The sequence below is a fragment of the Amblyomma americanum genome, chromosome 2 (genome assembly GCF_052857255.1).
Source record: "Amblyomma americanum isolate KBUSLIRL-KWMA chromosome 2, ASM5285725v1, whole genome shotgun sequence".
In the NCBI taxonomy this organism is placed as follows: Eukaryota; Metazoa; Arthropoda; class Arachnida; order Ixodida; family Ixodidae; genus Amblyomma; species Amblyomma americanum.
Window position 1 is genome coordinate 33,791,067 of NC_135498.1, and position 10,569 is coordinate 33,801,635.

At 49.5% G+C, this 10,569-nt stretch overlaps 1 pseudogene; it reads left to right on the plus strand.

Annotated features, from left to right (window-relative positions):
• Nucleotides 1-599: 599 nt before the first annotated feature.
• On the plus strand, nt 600-728 carry LOC144122249 (U2 spliceosomal RNA; annotated as a pseudogene).
• The last annotated feature ends 9,841 nt before the right edge of the window (nt 729-10,569 follow it).

The following is a 10,569-nucleotide window of genomic DNA, read 5'->3' on the forward strand; positions in this document are numbered from 1 at the left end:
CAGACAGACAGACAGACAGACAGACAGACAGACAGACAGACAGACAGACAGACAGACAGACAGACAGACAGACAGACAGACAGACAGACAGACAGACAGACAGACAGACAGACAGACAGACAGACAGACAGACAGACAGACAGACAGACAGACAGACAGACAGACAGACAGACAGACAGACAGACAGACAGACAGACAGACAGACAGACAGACAGACAGACAGACAGACAGACAGACAGACAGACAGACAGACAGACAGACAGACAGACAGACAGACAGACAGACAGACAGACAGACAGACAGACAGACAGACAGACAGACAGACAGACAGACAGACAGACAGACAGACAGACAGACAGACAGACAGACAGACAGACAGACAGACAGACAGACAGACAGACAGACAGACAGACAGACAGACAGACAGACAGACAGACAGACAGACAGACAGACAGACAGACAGACAGACAGACAGACAGACAGACAGACAGACAGACAGACAGACAGACAGACAGACAGACAGACAGACAGACAGACAGACAGACAGACAGACAGACAGACAGACAGACAGACCACCATGATACCTGATACCTGATTTAATATCTGCTGCAGTTCCTTGGACCCAAGATATTAAACTTATTTTTGGAATATGGCAGAGTGCTCGGCTTGAAACACTCTGCCACGGGTCGGCTTGGTATTGCACGGCCTCCGGGATCGGCCCGGGGCATATTAGCGCGCGCCTTTTCTTTCTGTCTTTGCTCTCCTATCCTTTAACTCTCCTACTTTCAGCACGCGGCAGCCAGCGTGGCTCGGCTTGAGCCAGTAGGCAGGCCCGTGCACTTTCCTTTTCTTTCTTCCTATCAGCTACAGCAGCAGCAGCATGCCAAAAAATGCGTTCTTCTAATTGAAAAATCCTAATTTGAAAAATTGCCTAACACCTTAAGTGAAACACCCGGTACAGACTGTTCCGACCAGTACAAGTCACTCGTCTTAAGAAATTGCATTCGGATGGACTTCTGTGATCCAAACAATATGCCTGTGGTTAAGAATAAAATATCCAGTAGCCAAGTCAACCATAAATCGCCTGTATTTAGCGAAACGAACTTTCATTTATTGCATGACTGCAACCTGTTTCCGTTTTAATGTTGTTGCGCGTTTTTTATTAGCCATTGTCTATTTTGTGCATTCAAACCCCATACTGTCGACTCACGTTCGAGTAACAATCTGAAGGTTAGGATAGGCAGCAAGGCCTACATACTTGAATCCAATAAAAGAAACTTCAGCCCAGAAATAGTATTCAATTATATACAGGGCGTTTTGTCTAAGGTTTTACACAATTTTTAAAAACAGACTTGAGTTAGAAGAGCACTTTTTTCGGCATAGCATTGTCAGTGGTGTAGTACATCAGACTATACAGATAAGACGTGCTAACTAGTAGGCTGGTTAACTGATATTAAATAGTTAACTTTATAACTATTGTTGTTAGGCTCGTTAATTATTGAGAGTCGTGTAGTTCACCCTAAGTAAGATCCATATCAGTTTTTAGAATTTCGGAAACGCGGTTCCACCACGGCGGAGTTGATGGGGATCCGGCTCGGGCTGGACCTGTTGCTCACCCTCGGCCCTCCGCCGCCCAGGAGTGCTCTGCTGTGTGACTCCCGCGCCGCCCTCAGCCGCCTGCAATCTAACGGCCGCGGTACCCCACTAGTGCGGGAAATTCGCTCGTGCATCGAGCGTCTCGCGCAGAGAGGTTGTGCCGTGCGTGCACAGTTGGTGCCCGGTCACTGCGGCATCGCAGGCAACTAAGAAGCTGACGTCCTCGCGACCGCTGCACACAAACTACCTACCAGCGATCTGCCCCTTGCGCTGGAGGACGTGCGTGCGGCCATTCACGACCATCTCCGAAAGCAGCACCCCGACCCACGCATCGCGGGAGGTGAGCGCATCGACAGTGTCACCGGCTGTCGCGCACTTACACGGTCACAACGTGCAATGATCCTCCGCGCGCGCATTGGCTGCGTGTGGCCCGGGGAACGACGGGTGCGTCACGGAATCGCGACGAGTGATGTGTGTGACGGATGCGGTGCAGTGGAAACACTAGAACATCTGCTCCTTCGCTGCTCCGCGTTCGCCGATGCTCGTCGCGATATGCTCGCGGTCTATAGGGCGCAGGGCATACTACCAGACTGCATCAAGACGCTATTGTGGCCGCAGGGCAGTGCGCGCACTCGTGAGCGAACTTTGGTGAGCCTCTGTGCATTCCTCGAACACACGGGCTTGACGTCCCGTCTGTTCTCCGTCAGGCAGTTACACGCAGTGACCGAACGCTCCGCGAGTTCTACCTTGAACGATTAATAACTGGACGCCCCACTCCAGTTGTAGCCAACACAGTGCTGTGCGCGTGTGTGATTTAATTCCTCTAAAATGACCTAATCACGCGCACAACCTGGACACATTTCTTATTGGGTAAATAGTTTGTACATATTACTTCTCCCCTATCCTCTCTTCCTGTCCCCTCAAATCTCTCAACTTTGCATTTAACTCTAGCAACCAAATACGTTTATCTTTCTATACATCATATATATACTTATGAAGGGAGCCAACAGTAACCGAAACCAAGGTTCATAGGGGAATGTTTTAATTTTTATAATGTGTAGTGCTAATCAGTGGGATAATAATACTTAGTTTAATCTATCGCTTAAAGAAAATTACTTATAAAGCAGCAGAATAAACAGCCATGCCGCCGGTGGGATCCGAACCCACGACCTCCGAATATCGCGTCCGGTGCTCTTACCAACTGAGCTACGGCGACGGGTGTCCAATCTGCTGCTTTCGTGGGTATTTATGTTTTGCGTATAAGCTAACCTTGAGAGTGTTCACCAGCGCCCCCCCTCGCCCATAGCGGTGGACGTAGCACGTCTTGTAATACCGCGAGTGTGACGTAGTACATCATTTAACGGCTTGCTGTGCGCATTCACCGAAAGCAGTGATTAAAATGATTCAGCTTCATTGAGGCAATACTGAACAGTTTTATGTAAATCCTTGGTTCCTGTCAGCTGCGACAACCAGTATACTGCTTCGCTTATAATGTTTAACTACGTTGGGTCGCGCCACTTCCGTATTACCTTTTTCTTTCCGTTGAGAAACAAACAAGCTCGGAAACATAAACAAACATTCCAAAGTAGCTTCGTACTTCATTACCCTTTAACGAACGGCGCAAAACGGACCACACGCACGAGAGAAACAGCAACGCCATCAAACAACCTCGGGAGCGCACCTGTCGTCATTACTGTCCAACCGACCCATTTATTTCCTATCTCTCGATCTAATACGACGCAACAAAGTCGTTAAGGCAAGGCTCCTTTCACAAAGTATTTGTTGGCCCAAAAAAGAATTTAAGAGAAAAGAGAAACTCAGAAACACGGCTGCGCAGCTCCGAACATCGAAACCTTCAAACGAGATGAAGCCATTTATTTTACGAGCCCCGTCTGGCCTGCCCAAAAGGTCTCAGTAAGAACGCGCGATGCGGATCTAATTCCTTTTCTTTTTCTTCCTCTCTTCTTTCGTTTCGAGCAGCTCGCTGTTGGCGCCCTTTTCTTGGCGCCCTTTTCTTGGCGCCAAATTTCGCTTCAGTTCAGTCGCGTGTGCGTGTGTTATCAAACTCGGTGAAAGAGATAGAAAGCCCCACACTGGCGTTCCTCAGCTCTGCATCTTTTTAAGCCGCGCATGCAGCTCTAATATAGGCAAAATCGGGAGATTTGTGTGCGTACATTTAGAACCCTCTATTTCACAAAAACAACATATATGACGTAAAAACTTTAAGAATTCACGCGCACCGCACACTTACATGCTCGCGGAATTTCCGCTTTGTACTTGTATCAAACCAATTTATGCGCAAATAATTGTTTTCCTTATCATCTTAGGCTCTGTTTCCGCCACGACAACTACGTTGCAGTGTCTTTTATTAAAGCATTTCACCATTTCAAAGAAGAAAAGAAAGAGCACCGGAGAGCATTTCCCAGGCGCACCGGAGAACTTCGCGACGTTCATGTTTATTTCTTGTTCTGGAAAAGCGACTATTTTTTCAACACTAGATGGCTCTGCCGTTCTATCCTGCTGGAATTTGAAATGTAGCCGTCACTAATGGTTTCGTGAAAACAGCGCTAGACGCTTCGAAAAAAAAAATGTGAAAAGTAACGTGCACAACCGTATAGACGCCGTGCCGCAAAGGGTTATATAGTGTCTGGCAACCTTCTCGAGCAAGTTGTTTGACCAACGGCAAAATAGAGCATTGTCAGAACTTGTGCTAGCTGAGGAATGGTGGAGTAGAAAAAAAACAAACAAATAGGAATCCTCTCTGATCGATGGTGACGATTTCTATAAGGACTTCAGCTTCAACAGCCTTCCTCGCGAAATGCGCATTTAGCAGGCTTATGCGCAGATGGCATTTGCCAAAAGCGCGTATTGGCATTTCGTATTCGTCATCTCTCGATATGAAGCGAGCCTCGAGAGCAGGTTTGCAATGACAGAACGGCTTTCCACAAAACCCCGCGCCGTTCCGTTATCCCGACCGTACACAATTTCATCTCACGTAATCTATACACACATATAAAACGGAATCCTGGAACGTAGTTCCTTATTGTGTCAGCTTGGCAAGATATATATACGTCCTATATACCTGTCTCGCCTTGTTCAAGGGCGCACATCCATCGCTCCTTATCAAATCCGCGCCGGCAAAGCGTTTTACCGCCAAAATAAAGAGCGCGCGCCAGTTGTCCTTCGGGGTTGTTTTTGAACCATTCCTCTTCAAAGGCAACGCGAGAAGTTCCCGCCGTCGCCTTCGGAGCAATGACTTCGCGCGCAATTTCACGCGGCGCAGTACCTCGAAGAATGCGAACTGACGGCAGAGAAAACGTCTTTTGTGGTCGGACCAAGGAACGACGACGCGCACGCAAGGGGGAGAGAGAAAATAAAATACGGACAAATAAACAGTGCAGCACAGCCGAAACGTAACGACCGACACTTTTTAATGGCTCTTGCAACGCGTTATTCATCCTGGACAAGCTGTCCCGTCCCCGACACAATTAGGTGTGCCTCAAAGCCTCCGAGCGCTCCGGCGTATACACGCCGCTGGAGAGCTGTTTCGGCTAATACGGGTCGCTCTAAGAGCGCTATAAATTCTTGGCCCGAGCCTGCACGCGTCTGGCGCGAGCCTCTTGATCACGCTTCGTGTCTCGCAGCCGCAGCGGGTCACCGTCGAGGCGATTGTCTTTTTCTTGCCCCGCCGCGGTGGCTCAGTGGTTAGGGCGCTCGACTACTGATCCGGAGTTCCCGGGTTCCAACCCGACCGCGGCGGCTGCGTTTTTATGGAGGAAAAACGCTAAGGCGCCCGTGTGCTGTGCGATGTCAGTGCACGTTAAAGATCCCCAGGTGGTCGAAATTATTCCGGAGCCCTCCACTACGGCACCTATTCTTCCTTTCTTCTTTCACCCCCTCCTTTATCCCTTCCCTTACGGCGCGGTTCAGGTGTCCAAAGATATATGAGACAGATACTGCGCCATTTCCTTTCCCCAAAAAACCAATTATTATTGTCTTTTTCTGCGAAGCGTAGCCAAGATCGGGGCTCTGTTTACCCTGACCTTGTTATGTCGCTTGCGGAGGTCCTTAACACTGAACGCATATTCGATCGACGATCGTGCCGCTCTGAGGATTGCGCAGGTGACAGGTGCGACCGGCTACTGAAGAGCAGTACCCTGTTACACGTTTTCAAGTGGCTTATTGTTAGGAGTGCGTACGCACCATTCTTGAACTAACCCGCGACGTGCAGTGTTACAGGCTTTCAAGAAGCATGCGTGCTCACGAGTGTATTGAAGGAATAGGAATACCGTGCATGGGCGGCACTGCAAAGTGGCACTTGTACTATCGGGTAACGTCGGGTAAAGGGGAGGGAATTGGGCAGAAAGTTATAATAGCAAGAAACTGACGCCTTCGACACAGAGCACTAATAGCTAAGAAGAAGTGACACTTTTTATGTAATAAAAACTTTCCAAACTTTCAACTTTCAAAAATAGCACGGAAGATAACAGGTGTGCACATGTAAGCCGCAGACTCACAGCTTTGTTCTACAAACATAATTCAGTCCAGTGGAATAAACAGCGGGTATGGACTAAAGTCCGGAAATTACTGCAACTGCAGACTCGCGCATACTATAAAGGATGAGCTGAGCACAAGCCCACAGATTTCAAACTTTTCTAAAATTTTCTTTCATCGATTACTGCCCTCACGTTAAACGGCGCTACGTCTTTCTGCGTGCCTGGAAATATTTCTGACCGGATTCTCTTTATTTGATCAAGAATAACGCACATCTAATACACTCCAGGCGCTTGATGCCTCGGGTGAGCAAGATTCAGGGCAAAAAAGGCAGTGAAGAATGCTTTATAATGACCATTTCCAAGAACTTCGAGCGATTATGATGTTTCCGCCGTATGGCGCTGGTTCATTTGCCTTGGCCCCCTTCTGCCGCCTTCTTTCTTTCTGGCCTTCCTCACATGTTGCCACGCAACTCAATCCTCCTCGCCACCGTGATCCTTTATCGCACAAGTTTCCGCGAACCATCGAAACATCCACTGTGCCTTTCGTACCTCTCTACATATACTGCCTGTCAGTCGCATCGTAGGCAAGAATCGGCGAAAATAACTATTAACTCCACCGGTTCACCGCGAGGTCATCTCATTCATCGTCATCGCGCGGATGTATTTCTCGTTCCCTTTTCGAAGAAAAAACACCGTTGCATAAAACACGTAGGTGGAGCGAGTAAATAAAATAATCAAGAGAAATCTCTGAATCAAACAGCGAGTTCGAGCAGGGCTTCCTCGTCGCCGCCAACGTCCGTTCGAGTATGGTTCCCCCGGGCCATCGCCCGTTCACTCACGCGTGTTACAAAGCCTGCGTGCACGTGGTCTCGCTACACGTTCCAAGAAGAACCGCGTCTTTAGGATCTCTGGCAACAGACCAGAAGAGCAGCCCATGCACTCCGTGGAAACGGAGGAGAAAGCCAAGGGGGAGGAGGGACGCTGGTTTCTTCGGGGGTGTCGGACCCATCATGGTTCTTCTGCCCGCCAGCCATCTCCCATCGTGGCGTTGACCGCCAGGCGGCGTGTATGCGGCGACGACCTGGCGCAAAGGGTCCGTCGTCGTTTTCGTGGATCGCCACTACAGCACGTCTGCGTGGCCCCGGCACGAAAAGACTATTACGCAACGCAGTTCTACATCGCAGAGCCAGCGACCACTCTCTCGTCTATGCCCCCCCCTCTTCCTCTTCTCCATACGGCGTTATAGGCGGCGGCACACGAAACAAAGCTCTGCCTTCATGGTGTCCGGTTCGTATAGTCGCAGTGAACTGGCCGCTTCACTGTTCTCTTTCTCAGCTTAAAGCTCGTGCTCTTCACACACCGGTCTGCTGCGGAAAAGTCTCTGAGCAGTGCGTCAGGTGCAGTAACAGCTGCATAGAATCCGGCCGCTGAACTTTGACTCGTGTTTGTGGGTGTATCCTAGCCGCCTGTCCAGCGTTCAATGGAAGTCTTCCTGAATGCTTTAGATGCGTAGTGTGGTCAACGCTGGTCTGAACGCAGTTCATTGTTGGATGTACTGTAGGCAGTAAAACCGCTTCAGGATATCAGAAAATCTACCCAATGGTAACACAAAAACCTTCGCCAAACTAAAAAAAAATTTGTCTGCGGTTTAATACTGCTGAAATTGGTTAGAAAGCGTTATAAAGATCCCCAGGTGGTCGAAATTATTTCCGGAGCCCTCCACTACGGCACCTCTTCCTTTCTCCTCTCAGTGTCTTCTTTGTTCCTTCCCTTACTGCGCGGTTCAGGTGTCAGCCGATACGTGAGACAGATACTGCGCCATTTCCTTTCCCCAAAAACCAATTTTCAATTTTTCAAAGGTGTGCTGTATCAGGCAAGTAGACGTGACTTGGCGTGTGTAACGTTGAGCGCGTTCCGCACCTGGATAGGCAACACGCCCATACTGCCAAGCCTCGGTTAAATTAATTTCTGATCGGGCTAGAGGTTGCTCACCCAATGAACGCTGAGACCTATTGCTGCAGTGGCGCGCGTCTGCCGCAACGTTGTCAGCGCTAATGCATGCAGCCCACATCTCTCTCTCCCCACCGCCACGTACCTCAAAGCGCGACTGAGGCTTTCACTGCCCCAGGGATCCAGTTCCAGGGATCCAGGGAACGTTGCAACATATGCTGTCGCGTCTCACTCGAAGCCGAAGCTTAAGCGTCGTCGAATTTGTTTTTTGTTTTAACCTTTTCCTTTTCTAATTTTATTTCCTTTTTAATTTTGTTTTTATTTTTATTTCTGGTGTACTTCATTACATAACATTTCCTTAATAACTGTGCTCAATCAACTTTTACTGTTTTATTTTATATACCATACAACCTGTGATTGACAGTTCGTGCGACCACTTCTGTCTACAACTTCCTTCCACGCCACTCATGAGCCAAGAAAGGCCTTCGCCTTAAGAATGGCAAGTGAACTGGCTAGACCGCTGTATCGACTGTACGTCGAGTTCTGATCGTCTTCTGACGGCCTTCGTGTAGTGCGTAAAAGCGCACACTCACCCTACAAATACTTGTCGAGAAACGGTTATACAGGCCGAGAACTGCTGACGCACTGACCGAATCCGTCGTGCGCAAGTTAATATTGCAGCTATGTCAATCGCTCTCATTGCCGAATTCAAACAGCAGATGGTTGCAAACAGCGTCACAGAAAAACCTGAGACGGGGGTAATCAATGCAATGCTATTAAACAATTGTGCTATTTTTTTTTCAAGCGATGTTTATTGCCTCAGGGCATAAAGGTTACGAAATGAGAGATACGGAAGATGCTTAAATAAATGAAAAAATGTGGGATGATCTAACGAAATCAAGTAGTGAACGATGACATGGACCCTGTGTCCAGGCAATATAGGAATCCGGATTCACCGGTGAGAGACCCACCGCCGCGGTGCCGAATTCTCGTCGGCTTCAGCATCGGCCAAACCCACAACAGGCGGTGGATATCCGCCTCACAGTCTCTGTTCTTGCAGACTGGACACCCGGGGCGGGGATATAAATCTTTGAAATGCGGCCACTTGTGCGTCACAACTGGAGTTAGGTCAACCCCGACCCGTATCCTCCGAAGCGCAACCTCCTCTGCACGGGTAAGACCACGGGGGAGGATTACGGCACACGGAGGGATTAGAGAACGTGTGCGGCTCCGGAGGTGTTCCTTTCTTGCTAAAAAACGGTGGAGTCATTCAGAGTGAGGACTCGAGGCAAAGACAAGGTCGGGGTCGAAATGCGGGCCGCAGAATCTTCGCGGCTTTGCGCGCTCAGGAGGTCACGCGGGACCCACTCAATACGGATTTTCTGCGGGATGTGTGCCGCTAGACGATGGATGTCTTGGCAGATTTCCGGGATGCGATTGACTCGTCGTAGTAGGCGTGCGACGTGAAGGGCGTCGGTGCGAATGACAATGCGGGCCGTAGGTAGCATGGGAACGGCGGCCACAGAGCAAAGTGCCTCTTGAACCGCGAGCATCTCCGCACAGAAGGAGGAAGGAGGTTCTGAGAGGCGAAACCTTGACGTTTTGTTCAGGGCAGGCTTGCAAGGACAGTAAACTGCCGCTGTTTTTTCGCAGGCCTGGATGCTTCCGTCAACGTACATAACGATGGAGCCATTCAAGCAGATTGGCGCCTTGCTCTGTAATTCGGTCGCGAAACGACGATGCCGCGCGGGTAGATGATGGCCGACGTAGATCAGTTGGTTTGTTGTCGCTTAGCTGCACAAAACGCCAGGGAGGAAGAACTTGCGGGGGCGGCTGTAGAATGGAGTGCGATGAAGCATATGCCCTGAGTGCGCACGTTGTGTTTGTAAGGTTTGACTTTAGGCGGCGAACATCGTGTCGTTGCTGCACCAGCTCATCTAGTGTATTCAGCTGCGCATGAACCGAAGTTTACGTGGTTTTATGAAAATAATAATAAAAAGGAAGGAAAAATTTTTTCCTAACCCTGGCACCAGCATGCTTTTTGAAATGCTTCATTACCCTAATTTTGGCGGCACCTTTTGCGCCGTTCTGGGGTTGATCCCGTGATGTTGGTCACCCAAGGAATGCTGCGGCATATTGCTGCAGTGGCGTGTGTCTGCCACAACGTTGTCAGTGCAAATGCATGCAGCCCACATCTCTCTCTCACTACCACCACGTAGTACCTCAAAGCGCGACTGAGGCGTCCAGTGACCCAGGAAGTCAGTTATGCGCCCTTCCTTTCCTCAAAATCACCCGATCGAGTATAGAGGAGGAGGACGAGGAAGAGAAGACTATTGTGCTTAGCGGTTTTGGGGCATCTTTAGAGATGTTTTCTCCTTGGTTGTATCCCCAGGAGCCTTCTCTGTCGAGCTTGTCCACATTTAATCAATGGTAGGTTGCCGTCAGTCCAGGGCTCCGCTGGCCACTGCCGCCCGCTGAGCTCGCTGTAGCAGGCTTTTTGGTCTTCACAGCGGTCGCTAGAGAGCAG